The 26,733-nt window shown below is 41.2% G+C and overlaps 1 protein-coding gene across 3 annotated transcripts in view; it reads left to right on the plus strand.

Moving 5' to 3' along the window:
- The first annotated feature begins 9,098 nt into the window (after nt 1-9,098).
- The window catches only part of FARP1 (FERM, ARH/RhoGEF and pleckstrin domain protein 1), a 200,462-nt gene continuing 182,827 nt past the window's right edge, over nt 9,099-26,733 (plus strand). For 2 of the 3 annotated variants that reach the window (XM_058824877.1, XM_058824879.1), the window contains exon 1: nt 9,099-9,350. The gene's annotated coding sequence lies outside the window, so the exon portion shown is untranslated. Of the gene's footprint in view, nt 9,351-10,153; nt 10,191-26,733 lie in introns of those variants that run through there. The other variant, XM_058824876.1, reaches the window with a different exon arrangement.

Genomic DNA, 26,733 nt, shown 5'->3' on the forward strand with positions numbered 1-26,733 from the left:
TATCTTGTGTCTGGTGGTGATAGGATTTGCTGTCAATTAATTAAAAGGTTTAATATTCAATTCATATACTGTCTTAAAATCCAATGCTAATCTTTCAACCACAAAAAAGCTTGGAATAAAATTCACATTTGGATTCAGATCAAAGAGAAATAATGTAACACAGGATATTGAATCAGGGAAGCTAACCTTGCCTATATTACGTGACCTAAATTATGCAACATCACCATTTTTAAATACCTGAGAATAAAATGCCAAAAGAAATGTTTTACTGTGAAGTTTTTTCTGTTTAGAGAATTGGTATCCCTGGAAAAAAAAACAAAAGCAACACCAAACCCCCCAAAACTGCAGTTTTTGTCAATAGTTAGTGTGAAGACCTGTGCGGATGCAGTGGTTGTGTTTCAGCAGTTTTGTGCTCCAGCTAAAGCTGCTTCTGGCCAGTAGATGGAGATGAAAGAAAACAAAGAGAAAGTGAAGTGTTGAATCAGTACAGGTTTAGTCAGGTCTTCTCCCTATCCCTGTTTCTCCTGTCATTAAAGAGTGTGAATAAAGTATGTGCCCATGGATAAATGCATTCCTGTAAAATGAGACAGCCATAGCACCTTTCTCCTTGCAGCTACAAAGCCAAACTCTGTTTGGAACCTGCCACCTCACCTTGTCCTCAGGATAAGGAGGAATGAGTTTCATTTGGGATGCCTGTCAGTCTCTGGGAGCGAGCAAAAAGGAACAGCAGCTCTGCAGATGAGCTCCTGAGGCTCTGTATTAGCATCAACAATGTGGATTCCTGTCCTTAAAATGAGTAAAAGCTCAAAGACATAGCTGGAAGTGGCAGTGTGGTGAGAAAACACATTTCAAGTGCAAAGCTAAAAAGGGTTAACTGGTAAAGAAGTTACATTAGATTTTGAATGAGGATCTTCATCTGCTCCTTTTTGCTATTAAAATACTGTATTTTGTTATTACTGGGGAAAACAAAACAAAGAAACCAAACAAAAGACTTCCATAACCTCAATCTCCAAACTGTTGAAATTGGACTCCTCTTATCATTCTTATGCCACTCTTATGAACTCTGAGTAGTTGCAGGACAGTGGTTGCAGGGGAGTTGGTGAATCAGGAACAATTCACTGTTTCTCATAACACAAGACTGCCCAAATAAAGTATAAAATAGGACATTTAAAACCAACAATATTTTTTCATGCACTGTAAATTCTAATGGATGTGTCTGGAAGTCAAAAATAGATTATTAAAACCAATTATTCAAGGGTGTGTGAATGGTTAATAAGCAAGGTGCTCCTGAGGAAACTACTTGCTCACAAAGTCCATAAATCCTTGGCTGTCAGAAACTGGGAAAGTAGGCTAGGAAAAGATTACTCTACCTTTGTCCCATTTGTTGTTTTCTTTCCCTAGAGCTCCACTAGTCCATCTTCTGTTAGACACCCAGTTCTCTGATCAGGCTTCACACAGCCCTTTGTACACATCCTTCTCTACAGCACTCCTTACTTTCCCCTCACTGGTTTTGTTTATACAGATCAAAACTCGCTGTCTTTGCATGGGGCTTTGGGAGATATAAATAATTGTTCACTCGGGTCATACGGGATCAACTAGAGCAGGATTCACTTTGTATAAAACACATCTCAGTGCTAATATTTATGGAGACATTTGCTCTGGGGCCTGAGAAGGGAAAAAAAGTGTTTTCTTACCTTGACACTTACATGGATTCTAAATAAAAGACAAAAGACAAATCTATAATTAAGTACAAACACAGTAAAATCTCTATCCTTTATTCTCTGCACTATTTTGAAGGAGATAATGGATTAGTTTTTGTGTATTCAAATATGGCAAATCTGAAGTGCTAAATATTTGTAGCTTACACAAAGGATTAAAGTGCAGTAGAAAGTAAGGCATGTGGTGAGAATCTGGCATTTCCTAGTAGAAGATTAAACCAGTTTAATATTTGGGCAGTTTTATGAGAACTGCAGCTCCTTTGTTACTGATCTGCCTCTTTAGGATGAGAGGTGACAGCAGGAAATAGGGATTAAGATTTCCTCTCCAGTGCCAGAGGGAGATATGGCACAGAACAGATGTGTGACACCCAATGTTGTTATCAACTGCAGAGAAAATATGAAGGGAGCAAATTAAACAGGCAGGGCTGAAGCAATTGCAAAAACAAAGAAAAGACTGCATTTCAGAATTTAAAAGCATAAGATAATAGGGAGCTTCTTTTTCATAAAGTTAAATTTTATATGGACTATTATTACAACTCCTGGTGCTTTAATAGAGTTCCTGGGAACTATTCTGGTTAAGCCTGTCCCATTTCAGCAGAGTGAATTCAGTCCAATTCTATATTAAGCTCATGTCCATTTTGAAATCTAGTATTTTTTAAAAATTACATTTTTTTTTTCTTTTGGTTCACTTGGAAATACCAAATGGTCACTAGAGATAACTAAGACATTTTTAAAGGACAATTGTTTCCTAAAGATTACTGATAAACTAAAAGTGATTGCTTTCTGTATTTCATTATCAGAGTAAACCATGAATCTCATGTTTTAAATATTTATAGAGTGGAAAACTGCACAATAAACTGGAATCCTATGGGACACCAAAATGCTGAGGGGAATGAGGCATACATGGCATGCAGACACTAACTGAGAAAACAAAAAAATCACACTACTACCAATGCACGTAAGGGAATTTTTTTCTCTTAAGTAGGGTGGGAAAATTATCTAATTGGAAATAGTCATAATGAATTTTGACTGATGGTACTAGGTGGAAAAAAACAGGCACGGGAAAAACTCATACCCTCTGTACCTCTGACCTGCATCTCAGAATATGAAGATGGTGTAAACAAAAACTTTTCTATGTCTGTCTTCACCATCAGAATCCAGGAAGCAGGATAGCACTCATCACTCACACTTAAAAGCTACAGGCAGAGACAGAACAGGTAAAAGAACATCTTTGACAGTGAAAGACCGGCACTGGGAGGAACATGACCAACAGCTCTGGACAGCTTTGTCAGCAAGTTAATGGGAGAGAAAGTGTATGCTGAATATACCTGACCTTTCAGGAAAAATTTCCTTCCTGATGTGAAAAGAATCTGTAGTAGAAAATAGACCATATCATTGTAGATGAATTTTCTCATCAGTAAAATGGAAATGATGCTTCATATTTTTTCATCTAAGTTCTACTTTCTAGAGCAGTTGTTTTGCTTACATTCATTGAAATTTTATTTCTGAGAAAAAAATAATAAGCAGGAAAAATGTTTTTCAAGTCTCTAATAATTTTATTTTATTAAACACAGACTATGCAGATCTTGCTAAGCTTTCTACAGTGAAATGTTACTTCTGTAAATTATTTAATGCTTTTCACTTTCAGAACAGAAAGTTTCACAGATCCCTTTTGAAGAAGGGATTTCACTAATTATGTTAAACACAGATAGAAAATTGATGGTCTTGTTTCTCTTCATTCTGTTATGCTTTTCATCTGGGACGCATAAAAATTACCACCCTGAGAAAACTGGGCTTCTGCTCTGACATTTAGGAATGGGCTGATTTTAGAGGCTGCCTTCTGAAATAGTAAATTAATAGAGTGAATTGATGTTTGCTTTGACAGGTTTTACAGTTGCTCCCCACAGCCAGTTGCTCCCCACAGTCACAGACACAGACTGTCTAGAACAGTCAGAGGTTCTAGACACTAAAACAGAGAATATGACAATGGAGAAGACAATAACTGAGCCACCTGTTGTAACGACCTGTTGTAAAAATAAAACGTCTGCCAGCCAGCATGAAATCAGAAAGGACCCATGGGAGACCCTGAATGCAACAGAGCCCCAGATAAGGCTCCCCCAGCACTACTTTGAAGTGGGGATTATCCCAGAGGGATCTATTCAAACACACTGATGTGTTCCAGATGTATTCCCCTGTAGAAGGTCACAGCAAAAATATTGGCAGGAAGTGTTGAGGAGAGAAGAGATTTATTGTTTTCATGGGAATCTTTAAGTCTGATAATGCTAAAAGCCATGTTTAATGCTCTATATTGTTCTCATTTTCATATTTGCAAGGGGACTCATTTCAGCTGTGTTTAGTTATGGTATAAATTATAAGGGGCTGCAAAAATTGGGTGTTTTTTGTTTAAAACCATACTTTTATCAGTCCAGGTATTTAAAAGGTTCTTCTTCATCGTGCAGTTAATCAGTTTCAAAATAATTTAATAAATTCAGTTGCACTTTCCGCCTAGACAAGTATAACATTTTTTGTTTCTCTTTTGTTTGTTTCATTGTTTCTTTAAACAGATAACCAGTTTGCTCTGTCCAAAATTACAAAAACAATGGAAGAGAATGAACTATAGTGCTGGGAGTTATATCCTATGCTCTGAATTCTAAAGACACATTCCTATTTAAAACAACATATGTAGTTTTCTTCTCCAAAGTAGTATTGAAAGATTAATGTGGCCGGTTTGTATGAAATCTCTTCAGCTCTGCTAAGACTTTCCCTTATCACTTCTCTCTCCTCACCATGACAGAGTTTCTGATGAAAATACTGGTATAGAATATGCATTTTGTCATGATATTCAGTGTTCTTCTTCCCTTCTTTGGGAGAAAAGGTGAATGTGGATTGTAGGAGAGGAAGCCTGAATTTGAACAGCAAATTGAATTTTTTTTTAACTTAAGAAACATTTGTATTTTTCCTTGGCTTTTTTTTTTCTTGAATATTAGGATATTTGTTATTTCATAAATTATTATTTTATCAATAATTATAAAAATTATTATTTTTTCATTTATACTGCAGTAGTTGACAGTTTTGTCCATTAATGAACACTTTGGAAATGTCAGTGTCATTTAGAAACAAACATTTTTTTCCTAACTTGGATTTGTGAGTGGGAAAAAGCAAGCACCAAAAAGGTATAAGATGATGCAGTCTGTGTAGTTTTGAGGAGTATAAATTGTTCACAAATTTCAAATGAACTTTCTAGCTCTGAAGCTTCAGAGACGATTCCTCTGTGAACTGTTGCACTGTTGATGGCCTGAGCACAGACATGCAGCCAAAATAACACTCATTATCCTGAAACAGGCAAACTGGACCACACAAGGTAAATAGGACAATGTGCAACCGAGGGGATGTTGTTGGTGTGCTGAGGCTGGGGAGAGGAGCTTGTTACAGCTACTTGACATGCAAAATTCTCTTTATATAAATTCTTAGGGACTTGGGAAACTTGTAAGCACCATTAAAAGACTCTCTCTTAATTCATGATATTATACCCCTTGAGCAGGCAGTAAACAAAATCTGTTAATTAGCTGGCTCTAAGTGTCTGAATGGTTCCTTTTCAATGTTTGAGTATTTCTTTCACATGGAAATCCTGAAATTTGAGCCTAGAAATTCACTCCTGTGCCAACTGGCTAAATACTTGGGTTTTTTCTCAAAAGCTAAGACAGTAGTACTACTAGTACTATACGCTATTATGAAAACTAAAAGACCACTGCCTCTTGCTGTAAGTTGAACATTGCCTTCCAATGTAGAAGCAAGAAAGACACATTGCTTCAACATTAGTAATCTTAACAGAATAGGCAGGGGTAATCTTAACAGCTGATCACTCTAATAATATTTCGAGAAGACATGGACAAGAATATATTGCAAACAAAAGCCTTTGAAATGTAGAGGGAATTCCAAATGCTACAAAATGTGTAATAAAAACAATGGTGGAAGATTGATAGCTCTGTCACATTCTTGCACTGAAATTAGCAAAAACTGATGGGTTACACAAGTTAACATAAAGGCATATGAGAGCCTAAAAGTGACCAATCAAACACCATAGGCTTGCAAGACTGAGTCCCAAACCACATTTATGCAAGAACACACTGATAAATCTAGCAGGGAAGTATTTGCTGAAAGCATCTTTGAAACAAAATTTTAAGCTCCAGGGAAAATATCTGTGGAATGTTTAATGAAAAAGAATTACTAGACTTCTGAAATATATGGATTTCACTTTGGGCATCATCTTAGCTTCTCACCTTAATGAAACATAGCAAAACATGAACTCAACACATATTGTAAAGCTCACAAAAGAGGCATAGATTTTAAGGTCAGAAGGACCACTGAAGAATCCAGTATGACCTTAGTGTAAACCAGACCAAAGAACTTAATCCAAATATTCTGTGTTTGAGTCCAGTAATTTAGTTAGAAAAGCACAGACAGGCAAACAAGCTCCTACATGGGAGGTGAAAACAGAAATTGCAAGTACTCTGCCTTAACTGCCTGCATACACACATACCTTGTAGAGCCTCACAACATACAGGAGAAAGTGGTGAAAAAATAACTGCACATCATCCCAGGATATGAGAGCTGTGAAAAAGTGAAGGCTTTCCAGAGATCTGCGTTTGTATCATGTTGTAGCTGCTGCTATTTCTTTCCTAACAAGAAAAGGCAGAAGATGCAGAGACGCAGTCTCTCAAGATGACAGAACCCTTTTAGTACACTTCTCCCCTTCCTTTTCCTTGGGTTCTCCTTTATCTGGTAAAGCAGAAACTAATAATCTGAAATCCAGTTCCAGCTCTTCTCTTCCTTTTCAGTGGAGGTAGACAAAGCTTGTCTTGTTTGCTTTCAGAAACATGAACTAATTAGAACCATTTTTCTAATTTCAGTGACTTTTCAAAAACAAAAGTCTTTTCTCTCAAATTCTCCTGTTTATTTGATGCACCAACAAATTCCACATCTTGTTCAACAGGGAAGAAATGTAACCTACTGTGCTACAGGAAACTAACAGCAGCAGTGAGTGCTTTTCTCAGCTATCACATCGGAAGAGTGCAAGATGCTGCCGCTTGCAATTTACAAGACAAACACGTTTTAAGGAAAGATTGCTGTATTCTCAGATGTTGTCATTGGTTGTCATTGACAGCCTTCAGAACACGCAAGAATCGAAAGGTTAACTAAATAACCACATGCAAACTTGCCCATGGCTGCTGGAGAACTGTCCAACACCTTACCACCTTTAAGGTACACCACTCAAGGCAGTATTTCGCTGCTGCTTTTTGGAGCTTGGTAAGAAATGGTCAATAGCGGCAAGGCAACCTGTTACTTTTCTGCAGTGCCGAGAAATGCCACTCAGACTTGGAAGGCATTGAAGATGACATCATACATTCGAATTAGATTACAACAACTCTTTTGTTAGGTGCGAATGAGGCATTAGCGATCTGGAAGTGTAGATTAAAAGCACCAGGAAATTCTGAATGTTAAATGCTGCCACTCTTGAATAAGAGTTAAAGCTGCTGATAAAGTAAGAATTTGGGAAAAGGCAATCTTTTTATTATGTCAGTGGTTTTAATCACAGTTCCTATGGTCAGGCACTCGGATTAGCTGGTCCTCATTGGTCCCTTCCAACGAAAACACTATCTCTTCTTACTCTATTTCTATTCTATTTGCATTCTACGTTGTCAGAATGACATGTCTTTCTTCTGGATCTTCTACAGACCGCTCATTTTGCATGGAAAAAGTTTTGTGGGAAATAACATTATTTTTCAGGTATTGACAGGTAAAGCCTGTCAAATTCCAGCTTTTAACTCAGTAATTGATGAATTTTTGATTAAGGTTTCAGGGTTGACTAGAGAAATTATGATTTCTTGATCTCAGGAGGTTTGCTGGCACATACACTGAGGTATTTGTAGCGAGGTTTGTGCACAGAGAAGCCATGCTGTTGACAGCAGAGGAATTTGTCTTTTGGAATTAAGCAAGGTCAAGGCTTGGACAAAGCAAATATAGAGATTGCATTTTATTTCCTCCTGTGATTAAAAACTAGATAGCAGCATGGTTCCTCAAATAGCCTTTAAGTGCTAGTTGCTCAGAAGGTTTGCTTTACAAATACATCCTAGTTTAGCGCTCACTCCTGGGTCACTGAGAGAACTTCAAAGACCTGGAGGGTCTTCCCTGCATCACTCATTCGTGTGCACCACCCCGTCTTCTTCCTGGAAAAGCATGGGATGAGAGACCGGAGAAGGCTCAAAGAGATGCATGCTGTAACCCTTCAGGCATGCAAATGCAAGGGGGCTATTTAAGAGCTGCTGTATGCAGACAACTCTGCTGGCCCTAGGTGTGACAGCCTTTTTGCCGGAACTCCAGATCTCTGAGGGAATGCAGTCTCTGAGGAGGCAGCACCCAGCCCTGCCCTCTGCCCGCTCTCGGCTCCTTTCTTCTGATATGCTGAAAACTGGTGAGAGGCAGAACCTGAAGCCCAGATTGCTGCTACTGGTTAAACTTTACTGATCTATGTTTGTCTAACGAGGACAAAAATAGAGTTTATGACAAAGCTGCACCTATAAATGTGAATACAGTTCACACACGCCCCGTCCTTTGGTTTCCCTGGCACCTCAGACAAGCGCTTGGGGCTGAGTGTGGAGGGACACCTCCCAGCATATGAAGCACGGCTCTGTTCCCTGCTGGCTCCTGAAGCCTCGCTCCTAGAACAGAGGAGCCGGAGCACCATTAATGCACACACAGCCCCTGAGGCACCGTCCTGGTTCCTCCTGCAGGACCCGCCTACTTCCACAGCCTCACGCCTGTCGGCGAGCAATTCCTTCTCTGAGGAAGGGTGGCGGGGCACGGCCCTCCTGCGGGGTGTCCCGCTGGCCACCTACGCCCGATGGTCCCCAAAATCCACAGGAAGGGACAGGGATCTCCGGGGCCTCCCGCTCTCCCTGCCCCGGGGCTGCAGCCAGGTTTAACCCTTCCCGTACACCGCGGCCACCTGGGCGCTGCTCGTCCCTGCTGGTGCCCGGGGGCGGAGGTAGAGCAGAATGGGGATATCTGGAGCCCCCCGGCCCCGCAGCGGTGCAGGGCGGTGGTCGCCGCGCCTCCACCTCTCTCCGGCTCGGGCTGCCCGGGTACCGCGCCCGGGGCGGGCACCCCGCTCGCTGCGCCGCCGGCAGCGCCGATCCGAGCGGCCGCCGCCGCCCGCGAACGCTGGAGGGGGCTCTCGGCCACCTCCTCCCGCCGGCGGCTCCCCCTCCGGGAGGGGGCAGGGTTAGGGGAGGGAGGTGCAGCCGCGGCAGAGCGGCGGCGAGCGGCGTCCAGTTCCCGCTCCCCCGGTCCGCGGGCGGCAGCAAGACCGGCTCCTCCGCCGCCGCCTCCCTTCTCCTCCGCGCCGGCCCGGTGGGCTCCCCGCGCTGCCAAGCCGGACATGGCGACCCTGCTCCTGCGAGCCCCTCGCTGTCCTCCTCTCCCTGCCGCCGCCGCTCCTGCCGCCGCCTTCTCCTCCTCCTCCCCGCGGAGCTTTTAATGGCTCGGACCTCCGGCGGCCAAGCGCGACTGCCCCTGCACCAGCCGCAGCGAGGAGAGCCGGCGGGAGCCCGCGCCGCCCCAGCCCCGCGCACGGTAAGGGCGGCACGGAAAACAATGGGGCCGGGCGGGAGCGGCGGCGGGTGGCGCCCGCCCCGCCGGGCACCGCGGCCGGGGCTGCGGGGTGAGCGGCGGGACCCGCCCGCGGGGCGGCCGGGGCGGGCGGCAGCCGGCGGCTCCGAGCGCCGCCCCCGGCACCGCCGCCCCCTCCCCGGGCGGTGACAGCCCGGCGGACACCCCGATCGGCTCCGAGTAATCCCATTACCGCGGGTAATCCGCGGGCAGGCTCCGCGCAGAGCGGCGCCCGGACCGCTCGCCCTTCCCCGCGTCCCTGGGCTACCGCGGCCGGGCGCAGTCCGGGCGGCGGCGAGGGCGGCAGCGCAGCTTGTGCCTTTTGTTTCGCCCCGGGCTGGGAGCCGGCCCCCGGTGCCGGCGGCGGGGCGGGAGTCCTGGAGGTGCCGGGCGGAGTTGTAAGGACGGCCCGGGGAAGGGTTTAGCCCGGCCGGCAGCCGGCGGGGAGGTGCCGCTCCGGGGGGCGTGCGAGGGCAGCGCCTCCCTCCCGCCTCGGTTCGGGGCGGCCCCGCGGGGACGGGACAGGCTCCCGCTCGCTCCTGGCCAGGCCCACCACGCCGGGTTTCCCGAGTGGCTGCAGCGGCTGCAGCCGCCCGGTTCTCCCTCACTCCCTCCCTCACACGCAGGGGTGCGCAGCCTGGGGGACTCCGCACCTCACCGTGCCCGTGTCCAGGCTGGCGAGTTCGCCGGTTCCAAACGGAACGTTGCCTTCTTTTCGTTATGCTCAGCCTCAGAGAGCCGGGAACCGCTGGGCAAAGTTTAGCGTAAACTGCAGCTTATTTCCAGAGCGGGAGCTCATGTGCGGTAGGCCTACTCAGCTTCTGTGATACGGCTGCTTTCTCTCTTTTCAATGCACGCGTAAAGTCCTTGGAGTTGATTTAAAGTTGCCGGATTTGCTTGATTGCCGGCATGAAATTACTCTGTAGCGTATCTTTTTCGGTCACAGCCTTCTTACTTGGGTTACCTTCAAAGAGATTTGTCCCTCGAGTGTGGAAAGGTGATTGCTCTAAAAGAGCAGCATCGATCAGCTGTTCTGTTATTCATATCTCTCAGATACCTTGACTCCTGCTCCACATTGCTTCCAATTCACAGCAAGCAGCTGATGCTGGAATCAAGCCGAGAAAAATAAATTTCTGGAGCAGGTCACTTAAGAAAAGCCCCCAAAAGTTCTCTTTGAATTAAGATACCTCTTTCCTTTATGCAAGAATTGTGATATCTAGCTAATTGGTGGATCTGAGCCTTTTAGAAATGCTCCTGCCTCCTAGGAAAGTCCCAAATCCTCTTAGCTGTGCCTCACGTGTCCGACCTGCCGGGCTCTGGGAGCTCGGGGCTGGCTCACGGGACAGGACAGGACAGGAGGGAGCTGTGTGTGCTTTCCCTGCCGTGCCCATGAAGCGACCGCGCTCTTGGTGAGAGCTGCTCATTTTCCCCCTTTTGCCCTGGCCTTCTCCAGTGGCAGAAGTGCCCAGCAAAGGGTAACAACTCTTGTGGCTCAGGAGTCCCGCCAAATGTTTGTGCTTTCCAGTTGAGAACTTCATTCTTTTAAATACGGTTTTGCTCCAGGATTTGGCAGACTCTCTTTTTCTTTGCAAATAACTAAGATGAGGGGTTATATGTAATATATTGAATTACGGTGGCTATTTTTGAAATCTTAGACGTGGCTGTATCGGTCCAAACATGGTGCAAATTCCTCTGTCCCTATGGAATTAAGTTCAAATGTAGAATTGCAGATCCCTGTGGAAGGCATAGTTGGCAGTAGGGCGAGTTTGTCATCATGAGAAGGGGTAGAAAGTTTTATTTCTCTGCTTGTTTTTTTGCAATAACTTGTACAATCAATTAAATTACTGTTTTTCTGCACTCTGTTTTTTGAACAAACCAAACACACTAGGAAAGTGGACAAAATATTCAACAGCAACGTAAAACTTCAAATAGTCAAAAGTTGGTATGAGATTGAATATGTAGTATCCAAGCTTGACTTTTATTTAATGGCTGGAGTTCAAATTGGATTTTTTCCTTTTTTTTTTTTCCCTCAGGTTGACAGAGTTCATTAGTCATTTTGTAATCAATATCTTTAAGCATGCTACTTGTAACTAAACTTTTTGAAATGAAGTTGTGGAAGATAAATGACCTGAGGGGAATCACCGCTTAAATGTGATGATTTGAAACAAGAAAAAGAAAGACTTGCCCTATGAGATGTATTTCTGCATTAAAATTCAGATAGAGAATTCTGAATTTGTAGAGTTACTCAGTAAATTTTCCCTGCTGATTTTTAGATTAATTAAACTTAGTAAAAAATCCAAACGTCCACTTAAAAAATTCATGTGTGATGATAATTAGCAAGTCTTCTAAAAAGAAAATACATAAAAAAATTTGACATTGATGAATACGAGGCTGCCAGTTCCAGCAGCTTTTTAGATAATGTATGCTTCGTGATGGAGCTATGCAAAAGAAATGCTTCTCTGGTTTGAAATATCCTTACATTAAGTCTTTACTTGCTCTTGGGCATGCTTTTCTTGAAGGGACTGGCTGCTGTGGAGAGTCCCAAACTACGATGTGTTAGGGCATGGAGCTGGGGAAGGTGCTCCCGTGGTACCCATAGTGTCTGTAGGTTGTTGGGCAGAGAAACCCCAGGGTTCAAGAGTCAAATGTTCATCACCAGCTGAGCTGGTCCCCTCAGGTTTTACAAGGTAAAAGAGAACAGTGTTGGCTGTTCCTTGCTTGTTAGTGGTTGTCCTTCCCTCTTTCCCGAGACTGGAATTTGAAGTGCAGGGCAGTGCTCTGACCTTGGCCTCTCCTCTGCTCCATTTGGGGAAAAGCAGATCTGCATCTTGCTGACTGCAGCGGGGATCTGGATCCAGAACTTCCAGAGGATTGACTCAACTCATCTTTTCAAGCTTACGTTCATATTTAGGAAGTATTTTTTGTAACTGTAGGATTGGGTTACAAACCCTGATTATATACATAAATGAAGCTCTTGGTGGATGCTTTCAGCACTTAAACCTCTGTGTTACTAATCTTGGTTAAATTCTAGTGCTGAATCAATGTATTAGCATTGTGCTTTTCATGCTGCGCTGTTAGCATTCAGGACTAAACTTACAGGGTTTGGTTTCTGGTTTGATTTTATTCCCCCAACTGTTTTTTCATGGTTCTTGTCTTTGCCAGTGCCCTTATTTTATATTGGCTTTTTTAGAAAAGCATGATAAAAATCCTGTTTATTGAATTTGGGTCCACCAACCAGTTCTGCTCTTTCTGTTTCTTCTTTTAGAAATTGGCATGTTTATTTTAAACGGCCCTTTCCAGACTCAGTTTCTTGACTTTGAAAGCTTGCAGTTTGTGTATTTTCTTTCTTTATATTTTTCCTTTTTTTGTGTACTTTTTTGACTGGCTGAGTAGATGGTGAAGTTTGTAGTTTACAGATGGACCACTGAACTCAGGCATAAGGGAACAGCTTGTTTTTCTGGTTGTAAAGGCTCAGAAGACTAATTACAGAGGTATAAAAGGTCATCAGGCTCAAGTCAGCTTTGAATTTGTGCAAAATGTCAGTAAATTTGGCCTGCAGAAATGTAGGCAAATCAGACAGATCAGTCTTTGTGGGTTGTGGGCACTATCTTCTTTGTCATCAATTGCAGCATGATGAGCTTTCTGACCTTGTCTGCAATGAAGCAGACTTGATTAAATGTTATGAGAAAGGAAAATATGATATGCCTTTTGGGGGATTTGAGAAGCAGGGATGATCCTTTGCAACTACATTTCTTTTCCCTTATTCTGAAAATATAAATGGAGGAAATTGTTCCTCATGCTTGGTTGTCAAAAAGGACTTAAAGAAAAAAAGAATGGTGTCTCTGTTAGCTGGTACTCAAACAAAATGAAGCTTTGTTGGTGAAGTTCAGGAAGGTGCTAAAGTTCTGTTTTCTGTTGATCTCATGTGGGAGCTGATTTTTGTAGTGTGCCCTTCAGTGTTACACAGTGAAGTCTGTACACCAAAATCTGGTTTTGTGTCGCTGTATAATACAGAGGAAAAAAACTTTCTCAAGCTGTGAAATCTAGATATTGAGGCTTTCAGGAGATTTTTGTACAATACCAGTTTGTTACTAGGCATGAGGAAAACTGGGGAGTTGGGTGATATTTTGGTGTAAGGCAGGGATGATGTTTGCAGACATTATCTTTCTCAGCTTATAAATTGGGTGTAGTGATAAAAGCCCCTGGAATGTGGGAGGCTGTGTCTCTTGAGATGCTGCTTCCCTTACTGGTACCTATGCTCTGCTCTGGTGCCTGCCATTAAAATCAGGTTTTTGGTGTCAGCACTGGAGGTTGCTGACCCATGGCACAAGATTTATCAAATGTGTAGCAATGTTAACAATGACTTCAATCCCCATTTTCTTCCAAACATGCTGTCCTGGGGTGGGGGAAATTAACGGTTTGGACCTTGGAGGGTGACTGAATTTGCCGTAATGGAACTGTGTTAAGAAGCTATTACACTCCCATTTGACATGTGATCCTGCTGTCTTGTAAGGCTCTCTAAATTGCTGTTTCAAGTTCACTGCCTTGTTAGGGGTAACAGAAGTGAAAAGTTATGCAACCAAAGGGGACCCCTCCTCCCCTAGGTATAGGTCTCCCCAGAGCATCTATTTCTATAACACCAGGTATTGAGGTGTATAATACACAAAATATTACAGAAATTCAGCAGCAGAAGATGTGTCCCATGGCCAGTTTTATCTGAGGAAAAGCTGTGACTTTCTGAGCAGATATACCAGTATCAAGCCATCCTTGTTTGAAACAATTGTGTTTGAGCTCAGGCACTGTGCTCTGTGTACAGAGGGAATAGGGCATTGCTGCCTGGGAGACCTGGGTTGTCTTCCACAAAACATTGCTGGGGAAGAACACACTTTTTTGTGGGTCAGAAGGTGACTCACTGGTAAACTGGAAACCCTAGCAGTAACAGGAGGGAGTTGCTATTGTTGGGTGCTTCCTTTTCTGCTCTGGGGTGCTGCTTCTGCTGGCCACCACTGGCCTTTCTGCATCTTTCATGGCTGATTACTGCAGGCCCAGTAGTTTGATCGCTGGTCACCAATAATACTGATGACTGTGTCTCCTTAATCAAGGGCCTTTATTTTCAGTCACCTGCACCACAGACATGGGTCAAGAAAACATTTGTCAGTGTATTCTGACAGCACGAAGGGTCTGTCTGCTCAGTAACCTGAGTGCATTTAACTGGCTCTTTCTATGCCACATTGAGCATTTTTCTGTTGGTTACATTCTTCAAATAATTTATTTCTGTGCCTGGATTAAGAACCTGAGCTGCAGATGTTATGCGTTCACTCTTTCAACCTCTGAGTGTTATTTTTGGACGTGTCCCAGCCTCTGTCTCTCCCCTGAACAATACTAAAGGTGTTCTGCAGGGACCTTTGCTAGCCTAGCAGTGGAGCACTGGCAGGCTGCTCATTAGTCTTTTATGTCTCTCCTTATCAGCTTTACTGAGAAACTCCCTATCGCTTTGGTTGCACATGTTAGAATAATTAGGCTTCCTGTTCAGCAGGTTTGTGTGGCATTGATTTTGGCCTGAAAGTTCAGGGGAGGGGAAGGATACCATTAAATTATATGAAATAGGATACCATTAAATTATATGTCTTCCATAGTTGCCTTTTTTTCATTCTGAGTTGGGTTTAAAACATATTATTACACAAAGAGAGGCAGAAATCTCAAGCAGACTTTAATGCTACTTAAAAGGGAGGTGGTTTCCCTTGCATTAATAAATAAGTGAACATAAATCTTGAATTTCTTAGAGGAAAAGAGGATGTGATGATTGCACTGTTCAGTTGGAAGAGAGCTTCTCATAATTTGGAGGCTCTGGGATCACAGCAGGTATCAGACAGACTTGGAGCATTTCCCTGGCCACCCTGGTCTTCCTATGATTATGGGAAGGGAGGATGGGATGTTGTTTGGGGATTAAGCATTTTTTTTTTCTGTCCATCTCTCTCGTATTTCCAGTTATTCTGGAGTTTGCTGTTGCTTGTGGCTTACCATCAAAGTGAACTTAATTTGATTTGGTTTTATTTTGTTAATTGTCTACAGTCTTGTGATTGCAGTAACAGTGATTACAGCTGAGGAGTCTCTGACCAGCTAGTTCTCTGTATAATAGCAGTGTCTTTTTCAGATTAAGGAAAGTAAGATTTGTTTAGTTTGTCCTGCCTGAGGTTATTTTCTCAAACATTCAGCCTAAAAAGGAAGGTAAAGCTCTTGTGAAAGTAAGAATGTACAGAAATCATGTTGATTTTTTTTTTCCCTCAGGAGTTTCCTATTTTCCAGGAAATGGCTAGTGTTCAGGCTCTGAAAAATACAGAAAATATTCAAGGGAGAAATGGAAAGGGGGCATTCAGTTGCTGTACATTTTAGAAAATGAAGCGTTTTTGAATTAATAGTCCCCTTGCATTTTAGAAGTTAAACTTTGTGTGAATCTCTGAGATTAGCCTCCTTAGCTAATATTAATTAATTATTTTTTCAATTTGAAGACCTCAACTCCTATTTTATCATGGTGGGAGTTCCTGCTGAAAAGTTTTACACTGTGTTTGTAAGACCTAAAGCCATTGTGTTTGCCTTTAACATATTAAACATTCAAAAGTGCTTTTTAAGCAGAGGCATCAATTAGTGCATGTGGGAAGATCAACTCTGTGGTTATGCCATTGTAGCCTGTGTTGTTCATTAGCCATTTGGGTGAATTGATTGGAGTAATATGGAAAATAACATTGTTTAATGTTTTGGTGCAGAGTGCCATTTTCCCCTCCTGTGTCCTTTGAAATTTTGCTCATAATTTTCAGTACTATGAAGGAGAAAATACTAGAAGCCATTAAAAAAAACCCACAAAATACTAGAAGCCATTAAAAAAAAAAAAAAAGAGCAAAAAGGAAAGTGTATCTACAATGTGAGGTCAATAAATATTAAACTTGAAGGTAGCAGAAAGTACCTTCAAAATGTCTCAATAGCAAATAAATAAAAGAAAATCAAAACAGATGGTGTGATAGTATTGCAGTGGGGAGAAGAGCAAGTGACTCTACCATTTGAATGCAAAAAATGTTTTAAAAGGCATTCTAATTAAGTGCTGCTCACAGCTCTGCTTTTAATAGTAATATTTGAATACTGAGATAGGTCCCGAATGGTACAATTCCAAGGGTGTAGGATCCATTTGCCTAAAACATGTGAGTCGGAAGTGAACCTCTAAGAGAAGCATTTCTAAACAGACCTGTGAGAGAGGAGAAGCTTTTGGTGGTAACTTTATGGGGCAGACTTTTCCATCTCAATACTTTTTTTCGCACTGTTTACAAATAAGGCTTGAACGGTAGAGCTGCACCTTTGTTTTTGAGCATTCTCTGTCTGTACCTCAGTAAACCGGCAGGCAGCTTCAGCCATGCCAGGCAAGCAGTGAAGCTTAATTAGAAAGTGAGTGGTGGGTAGAGGAGAGACTCAGATGCCTGCAGCTGCTGCTGGAGGTCACCTGTGCTGCCTGTCAGCTGTCCCTGTGGCATGGGCATGTGTGTGGCTGGGCGGCCACACAGGTCCTGTCCGGAGCTGATGCGGCCTCCTGCCATCTAATTAGCAAATCAGTAAATAGGACAGTGTCAGGAGAGGGTCTGGCAGGACAGGGAGGGTGGGGTGGAGCCAGCAGTGCTGGCTTTTCACCCCACAGGGGCTGAGGGAAGAGCATCACTTGTGTGGAAGCCAAAACATCACTTGTGTGGAGACCAGAGCATCACTTGTGTGGAAAGCAGTGGCTGTTATTGGCTCTGTCACCACGCGTGAGCACTTCTACATGCTGGCTCTCAGGGGCAGGAAATAAGTGTGGCACTGACGAAGCCTGTTCAGAAAGTGACATCTTCATCAAAAATCTTGCCCATATTGACACCAAGCACAGTTTCCCACAGTTATCTGGGAATGCTCCCTGGAGCTGTGAAGTTGTGTGACTTTATCTAATGAAGTACCGAAGCGATGATGCAGGAGACGGATATCTGCATGATTTTTAACTCCTGCTGTCCAGCTTTTAAAATGCAAATCAAGGGCTATTACACATTCTGAACCAAGAAATTATCCACTGGGCAATGCTGTGGACTCAAGCATTTTTGCCTTAATTTTGTGTGCAGTGTGTGCGCACTAAGGCACCAGAGGAATCTCTGGAGCAGTTTCTAGTTGTAATAATGCTTCAAGGATCATTTGAAGCAATGGACAAGCAAATAACACTTGAGAAAACCCAACACAGGGAAGCCATTCCTGTCTTCCTGAATGAAGAGAATGTGCATGATGGAGGTGAGCTAGGGACTAATAGCAGCATTCTGCAAGTATATGACTGAAATATTAGATCACTGTTGTGATGGAGTAGGGTGTGTGTATGTTTTTCTACATCTGATGAAAAGTGGAAGCTCAGAAGAATTTTCTTTTTCTGGAACCAGGATATATAACCTTTTGATTTTCTCTGCTTTAAAAAAACCCTAACAACCCAACAGTCTATATATTCAAGAAAATTCAGACATACATCTGAAAGCATTAAAACTGAAGACACTATTGTTCTTAACTGAGTATTTGCTGGGCTTGCTTTGACTCCCTTAAATCCATTAGTGTAATTTCTTCAGGCAGTACATAAAACTAGTAAATTTTATTTCAAAGTTCTTTTCCTCAAAAGTGAGAATAATGTTTGAACATACATGCATTATGTTATTATTTGAAATATTTAAAGCAGAAAATAGGTGATATAATGAGAACAGCCAATACACAGAGAAAGAACGACATATTAAAGAATAATTATTAAAAGCTGGAGTAGTTAGCTGTAGAGTTGGTGACCTTTTTGAGCATGTACCACAATAGATGGATATAATTTTTTCCCTTCCTGTGTCACATAAAGAAAATAACAGAGAGCTAGGGATGCCTCTTCATCCTTGTATTTGAATTTTCTGCATGATCTGTCTGATATGAGGATATTTAGAGCTGCGGGGTGAGATAAAGTCTGTCCGTCAAGAAAGCTCAAAAAATTTAATTCTGGGGTAAACATAATTCAATACAAAAAATCCTGAGGAAGGGTCTGTATTGTACTTTCCTGCCTGCCTTTGTCAAAACAAAATGCCTCCTCTAACCTGAACAAAGTTCTTTCCACTTAAAAGCACACCAGGATTTGAACTGATGCTTGGATGTATGCCATGAAGGGAAAATGGTAGCTGTACATCTAAAAAATGCCTACAGAAAAATGTAAAATGTGCCTAGAAGTTTTAAAGCCTTGTATCTGTGGCAGTTTTTGGGCTAATCTTAGAGAAGAAAGAATTTCAGAAAAAAAGGTGATCTGAGAATGGGTCCATTTTGGCAAGGAAAATGGGATTTGGAGACACGGAAGAGAAAATTAATCAGAATAATAGCTCTAGCTCTTACAAGGACAATGAGTCTAGTAATGAAATTAATATCTGAGAATTAATTATGAAACCAGCCTTTTATATAGGTATATATATATAGGTATCTCAGGACCTAAGATGTGTGCAGATGTGTCCTGTTGCAATCAGGTGACAGTTTGGTTCAACTTGGAAGAGTCTGAAATGCCTGAGAGCTGGATTGTATTGATTCAGCTGGGTAGAAGTTCCCTTAAGTCTTTTGGCAGTGTCTATCTTTCGTGAGATAAAATATGCTGCAGCAATTTCTGGTTTGCGTGTATATATGTTCACCAATGAGTGAGTTTATTTTAAGCATTAACTTGCTTGTTTATGGAAAACCCTGGAATAGCCTGTTTTTTTTCACTAAACTTACAGGTTAAATTTAATTGCAATTTTGTCAGGAGGACAAGCTAGTCTGGTTGCTTTTGAATGTGTTTAAAGAAAGTTTCATAACTCCTTCTTTGGTATTCCTCCAGTAAGGCCCGATCCTTTTTTTATCTACAAAGTTTAAAGCTTGAGGGAACAATAAAGACTCAAATCAATTGGAAGTAATTGCAACTAGATCATCAGCACAGTTTTGTTTAATTTACAGTGTTTATTTAGTGCTCTCCTGTTGAGGAAGTTTAATCAAATTGCTCGTGCTCTAGAGGACTATGGGGAGCAATAGCAACGGCCCAGGTGCTTGTTTTCAGGGCTGTATCTTATTTATATATAAATATAAATAAAAGTATGTATATATACACATACATATATATATATATATATTTGTGTTTGAGAAACAGATTTTTCATACCTGGTGCAGTGGCTGGAGTGTTTCCTCTGTAGTTAATCATGGGGACAACAGGGATCCCACTTGGCTGTGTGCTTTCCCAGTGGTGCCAGTCTTGTATTCCATGGATGCTCTTCAGACATCAAGAGACATGAGCTCTGCTTTTAATTTAAAAGTCACACAACAACATAGGTGAAAAGAGTTCTTTAAATACAGTGAAATGAGACTGTGTTAGTAGCATGTCTCTGCTGTTTTGGAATAGCCTTTGCAATAGCCTTTAGAAGCTCTTGGCTCTGTGTTTATTGTTTGTACTTCTTGTCTAATTGTGCTGTGTGCTCATCTGCCCTCCTTGAGGGCTGCAGTGTGCCTGGTGCAGTATTTCACTGTGCAGGGCTAGAATCCTTAACCCTCCCGTTTGAGAGTGTCTGTGCTCTGGGACAGCTTCAGGCTGTTTTCTTCAGGGAATAACATGTGATGGGGACAGTTGAAAAGCAAAAGTCTTGACCTTTGAACACATGGAATGTCATGGGGATTATCCTTACCCAGTATGCAATTAGTTCCTGTTAGAAGGAAAAACACTAACCCATTTCTTTGTGCCAGTTTCTTTTGTCCACCCTTTAGTTCCTCTTCTTCCCCCTCCACGAAATTCCCATATGCATAGACTGTTAGTGTTTTAGCAGGATTTATGGGATTTTTTTCAGATTCATTAATAAGGATGAATTTCTTTCAGGGTAAAAGAAAAACCTGATGTCAACTGAGGTTCTGAGATTCTATTTCTATATGTCATGTGTGCTGCTGTTGACATACCGGGAAGAACAATTCCTCCTGTGTTAGTTTTAATAATAGTTTATTAAAAAAAACCCAACCAAAACAAACCAAGATTGTTGCTATTGTAAGGCTGATTAGGGCAATGTATTTGAGCACTTGAAATTAATGAATCTGTGGCTTTTCTACTATAAATAGAGGGAGAGGAGTTTGCTGTCTGAATAATTCCACTAATAAAAGTTGGATGTTCCTGATGCTACTTTTTTGGGGTGTTAAGGATTATTTGGTTTTCTCCAAACTTGACTATATTGATTATTTGTTCAGTATTAACTTGTTTTCCTTCTTGAATTCTGTTCATGTTTTAATTTCTCAACTCCTCTTTTTTTTAATGCAGTTACTATCTGTGTCAGCATTCCATCATATTTATCCTTAATATCACTAGAATTCATCATTTCCATTGATAAGGTAAATGTAGTGGAAGGACACACTGTGTATGTTTTTTAAGTTTCAGTAAGCTTATAGCCAAAACTTCTTCTGACATGGAGTCCTGGGGCTTGTAAGCAGTTTGTTTATATCTTCAACAAAAGATTGAAAGTGCAAGTATGTAAGTTTTGAGTAATGCTCTTTTTCCATTAGTCCTACAGCTTTCTTAACAGTAAGGAAGGAATGCACATCCTTGGATGCTCCTCTGGCATTTTGATGGCCCAATAAAACTTCAGGTTTTTTGGCATGAAGCTTTTAAATGTAACAGATCTTGTATGTGATTGGTATGATTTAGACTCCAAATGGCAGGCCCAGATTTGGAGAGTTATCCTAATGGATGTTTTAAAGGCTTTTTTGCTCCCCTGTGGCTGAATACAGTCAGTTAAAAATGTTCTTTGTGATCATCACAAGATTCAAACTTAATGTTTTTAAAAAGTTCTGTTCTTTGTTGTGTAAGTTCTGCATATACTTTGTTCTGTATGTATGATTAAAATGCACTGATTTTGAGACAGTTATCAGCTATTAATAGAATATGACTATTAATGATCTGATTTATTTAGATATTTATTTTATTCAGTAGGTTTTTTCCATAAAGAGAAATAATATTCTTTTTCCCTATGGACTTACGACTCAGTATCTTTTTCTGTCATTTAACATGAGACACTTTGACCAGTGAACACTTACCTTTTACTCTATAATGGACAGTCTCTTACATCCTGAATGGTAATTACCTTTGATATTACATGCTTAATTATTTTCAGTGATTTGTAGTATGAGCTTTATGATGATTCCATTGTCTGCAGAGCTGTACTTTCAGTGGTTGACTAAAGGACAAGTTTTAGGTAACTACAGGCTGGAGCCAGTGTTTGTAGAATCTTGGCAATGGGCTTTTCTGTATCCATAATCTAGTTCAAGGGTGCTCCCTATAAGGACTCAAGTTTTTGTTCAGGCATCTTTCAGATGTCTGAAATACCACTACTTCCATTAAAAGGAAAAGAAAAATCTACTTCATAGTTTGTGGTCTTACTGTTGGGGATCTTTCCTGCTGGTAAACTGGTCTGTTTCAAACTGCTCTAGTTCCTTCCTAAATCTTTTATCTTCCCACTCAACTTGCAGACCACATCCCTTACATGCTCCCACAATTCTGCAGATAGTTTGCTCCCATTATTCTGCAGATAGTTTGCTCTCTTGCTGCTCGGCTGTGTCAGTCTCCTCTGTTCCCTGGGAAGCTTTTTCTCTGCCCTGGGTTGTCCATTTCTAGAGCAGGGAATTGTTACCCTTGGGACAGAGAGCTACAGGAGGACTCACAGAGGAGGGGTTTTTCTTCCTGGCAGCTGGCTTTCCAGAAAGATCATGAGTAACCTACTTACCGGACCACTGGAATTAGATCTGTCAGTCTCTCTTCTGAATTTTAATAATTTTTATCTCACTGTTGTCTTCCACAATACAGGAAATATTACATGCATTTTCTTCCTTGAAGTGTAATTACTCATTATTTTTATGCCCAGCTGAAGCAGTTTGTGATTAATAACCTCAAGGTTCCCTTTTGTTACCATATGCTTAGTCATTTTATCTGTGTTAGTAAGGCATGATGACCTATTTTGGTTAGTATGTCTGGCTTTTCAGCTGCAGGATGATAGCAGAAGCATATCTTGGAATTTCTGGGATATGCTAGAGACAAAATAGGAGAGTAAAATACCAGAAATGTTAGTGGAGCCTGGATTCTGTTCTGTAAGATGGTAGAGGCCTGTGAGACTATGAAAGTTTTAAAGGGTCACTCTTGTTTTTAAAAACTGTCTTTAATAAGGAGTTCATTTATGGAAATCAGATCATTTTAAGACCCTTGAAGCAAGGCTGACTTTACTACAGGAATTCAGTAAGGTGTCACTGTGCCTTATGTACATTAACAGAGGTTCTCTGCTTCCTGGCAGTACTGAGTTACTGAGAGCCGCTCTTTTTTTTTTTTTTCATTAGATGAATGCAATGTTGAAGGCTCCTTACTGAATGAATCCATTACGAGAGCTGCCTAAAGGGTATCTAATTTTTGCAGAACATGCAAAAAGTCAGAGTCACTTTGCAAGCTGAGGGATGTGGTAACATACTATTTATTTCCTTTAAAGCAATATTGCATTTGGCTGCTTTGCTGGTTCTTCATACTTAGAATTTACTAATTGTGAGGGGAAAGACTTTAAAAGAATTGAATACTCATATGCATACTTTTTTTCCCATTGCATTGTCTTCCATTTAAATAAAAAATCTTTTTTTTCCTTAACTTAGAAGACTTGATGGCTTCATAGGTATTTGGTTTTTATCCATCTCACCATCTTATGCACTGCAGAGAGATGAGAACAGAGCCATAAGCCTCGTGAATTGTATACACGTAGTATTCCCTAACTGACTGCTAACTAGTCCTAGTAATTGCAAAACTCTCACTTCACTGTCAGAAGGATGAAAATGTCAAGTTCATGACTGTGTGCCTGCTTGTCTAGTGGCAGCCTTAGTGCTTTTTCTGGAAGTTTCGTTGAAACTTGACTTGGTGAACAAAGAAGTGTAATTCACTTAGAGGCTGTACTAAACCCAGGATCCATCAGAGCAAGCCCAGGAGATAATGTGGGTGATGAAACTGCGGGTTTGGCCTCGAACACAGTTGATAATTGAAGGGCAGGAGCAGTTTATCTGCTGTCCATGGGATGCTCTTGCTGGCCTTGCTACATTCCATGTGCTGAGAATAGTGTGGTTTTCCTAAGCAGGCCAGAGGTGATCCAGGGAAATCTTTCTGTGAGAAGGGGAGAATTAGGGCTTGTGAGACACCAGCACATGGGGCTCATGTGGCATTTTTCTTTACATTTTGATCTCTTGCCTATATCCATCATCCCTTACTGCAGAAATGAAGTGTGTGGTGGTTTTTCAGTACTGTTGTACAGTTATTGAGCAGAAGGAGTTCTGGTTCTGTAATCTCTTAGCAGCAAGTAGAGCTTATCAAAATCATTGCAAGGCTAGACAGCAGTCTGGTTTGTACTTAGTGTCTATTTTAACATAGTGAGGTCTTCAGGTCCTTATTGGTGTGAACCTTTCCTTCTACAAGTGGGCTGCTGTGTGCAGCTTGGCTGCTTGCACACCTTCCAGGGATTCCACCTTCCTCTCAGCTCCCCTGAGGAGTCGGCCTCAACTGTTCTGTTCAGCTTGCAGCTGGTACCACAGTCACTGTTTCCTCTTTGGTACCATTCCATAAGCACTTTGAAAGTTGTCATAAGTTGCCTCTGTACAGTCTTCTCTTCATTTCCCAGAAACATCACTTTTTCCAGGCAGAAATATTCCAGGTGGTGTTTCTTGGAGGAAGAGGTTCCATGCCTCTCATTAGGTAAATGGGCTCTCTTCCAACACCTGCTACTTCTCTGTTTTATTCCTAGGTAATCATCTCCATGTTCCAGCATTCTTACAGGCTATTATTGCAGAGTTGGCAGAAAATTAGGATTATGTGCACGAAAGCTTGAAGCACAAAAAGAATTTCAGGTATCTAACTGAAGACATCACATAAATTAGGTGTCTCACAAGCTTTGTGTCTTTTAGATAATTAAGGAACTTCTTGATATTTCAGTATATTTGAATAGTAGTGAATAAAAAATTAATTACGATCCTAAAATCTTAATATCTTTATGTATCAGCAATCATTCTGTTTTAAATAACAGAATGTCTTGTTTGTGGTAGTGTTTTGTGGTTTGTTTTTTTTTTAATTTCCTCTGTTGCATTTTTAGAGTTGACTTTTAAGGCATATCTTAGTGATTTTAGTTCCTTCCAAATGCTGTAGTAAAATTGACATTTTGGTATAAAGAAACAAGTTCTTTGCTAATTTCTAAGACAAAATGTTTCAGAGCAGTTCATGTAAACAAGATGATATAACACTGAAAAAGTGTGTAAATGTTGTTTAACCTACTGGTTGTGGAAAAGGAGATATTGAAGTAAAGGCAAACACATAATTACATTGCAAATGAATCTTTGAGATTTATCAGCTGATGGAAATGGACTTCTACAGGAAAATGGCAACAGCAGTTTTAATGTGAAATTTTGTTCCTACGTAATGTGTTTGGTGTTCAGTAATAACTTAAGTCCTCTTGTTTACCTTTCTTTCATTTGAACCAAAAAATTTATCTAAAAATACTTTAAAATATAATCTTGTGCTGTCTTTTAGATTGTTTGGGTGGTTTTTTGGTTTTGTTTTGTTTTTTGGTGGGTTTTTATGTGTGTGTGAGGTGGGGTATTTTTGGTTTATTTTTCCTTTTTTGACTTGACCAAGTTTCTTGTCTTGCTAGTAAAGTAAATATTAAGTTGTGGAGAGGAGTGGAAAGGAACACTGCCAAGATGCAGACTACAACCTAAGGTTATCTTTCTTAAATGATATGAAGGACACTTGCATAAAAAGTTTGGCTTTTGTGTGATTTTTTTTTTTTTTGTTTGTTTTGGTGGAGTGTTTTTGTTTGGGTTTGACGTTTTTTTGTTATTACATGTGTTTTGCTGCAGAAAAATGACCAGTTCTTGCCAAGCAAAACTCATGATGCTACTGCTGCTAGTCCTGGTCTAGAAAGTTCAGCATCTTAGGAGACGTGTGGTACCCTTCCAGTGTGCTTGTCTCTGAGAGATTGTCACCTCACCTTCCCCTGCAGGCTGCTTTGTGCATGGCTGCTTGTGAATTCAGAAGGGACTTGTCCCCTACTCATGGGAACTTCAATTTCCTCTGATTTCTCTTCTTGGGGGGGGAAATGAAATAAACTAAAAGCAGATTCCCTTCCTAACCACAATTCCTGGAAACTGTATGCTGTTGTAGGCATGTTTATTTTCTACTTTTCTTTCTTGCTGTGATCATCTCAGAGTTTTGAGGAATGGAGCAGACAGTTTATTTAAAAACCTGTTATAGCAAAATGTCATTTACATAAGCAACAGTAGATGCCTTCATGCTTCTGAACTCTCTTTTCCTTTGCAGAGACTCAGAAGATTTTTTTGTCAGTCTAATCAAAGGATACCCAGTAATGTTGGAGTTACATTTTCAGAAAGGCAAGACTGAAAATTCAAATGTTCTCATATACACTTTAAGAAGGGCTCTGCTTGAGCTTTCCTTTTCAGAGTGATCAGAGCTCAGTCCAGCGCTCAGATGCTACTTTTGTTTGTAGTCAAAGGCTGTTTTGCCTTCAGTTCTTAGTAAAGTTGAAGGATAAAGAAATGTTCTTGGTGATGTGATGGGGTTTTGCAGTGTTTTTTCATGCCCTTCTCCCTTCAGCCAGCTGCTTCTCTTGTGCTTCCATCCAGACCTTAACTTTACCTGATTAAGACCTTTTTAGGTTTTGTTTGGATATTAGTTGATACTTATTTCCATTTCTTTGTAGTAGTGTTTGTTTGGAAAATACAAGGATCATAAGCTGCTGAAATTGGAAACATGAAGGAAATTTCAAGTGGTGAAAAAACCCAAGATGGATGAGTATATCTTAAGAATAGCTTCAAAGGATGTGAAATACATAGGAAATTGTTAAGGCTGATTTCTGATTGTTTATGGAAAGAGAAGAGTTAATGCTGAAAGCATAAGAACATGCAACAAGGTAAGAGAGGCCTGAGAGGGAAAAGCTGGCATCTTCCCTTGCTAACATAGTTTTCCAATATCTTCTGTTTGGAGTGAACAGTTGACCACACTAATGAGGTCTGGTTTTTCCTGAAGGTGTTATGCTTGCCATAAAAGTCCCAGGTGGTGGTGCATGACTGAATAAACATGATTCTGGGTGTGTATAGGAAAGTACAGATCACACATTTTAATGGCCTGTTTCTGTCCTGTTTGACTGGTTGCCTAAGAGTGGCTCCAGAATAGAATTTACCTGTTACTAAATGATCTGGAGTCGTATATTCTGATCTGTATCTAGCACTGGTAACGTCCAGAATAGTACCA

Source organism: Ammospiza caudacuta, chromosome 2 (assembly GCF_027887145.1).
Source record: "Ammospiza caudacuta isolate bAmmCau1 chromosome 2, bAmmCau1.pri, whole genome shotgun sequence".
NCBI lineage: Eukaryota > Metazoa > Chordata > Aves > Passeriformes > Passerellidae > Ammospiza > Ammospiza caudacuta.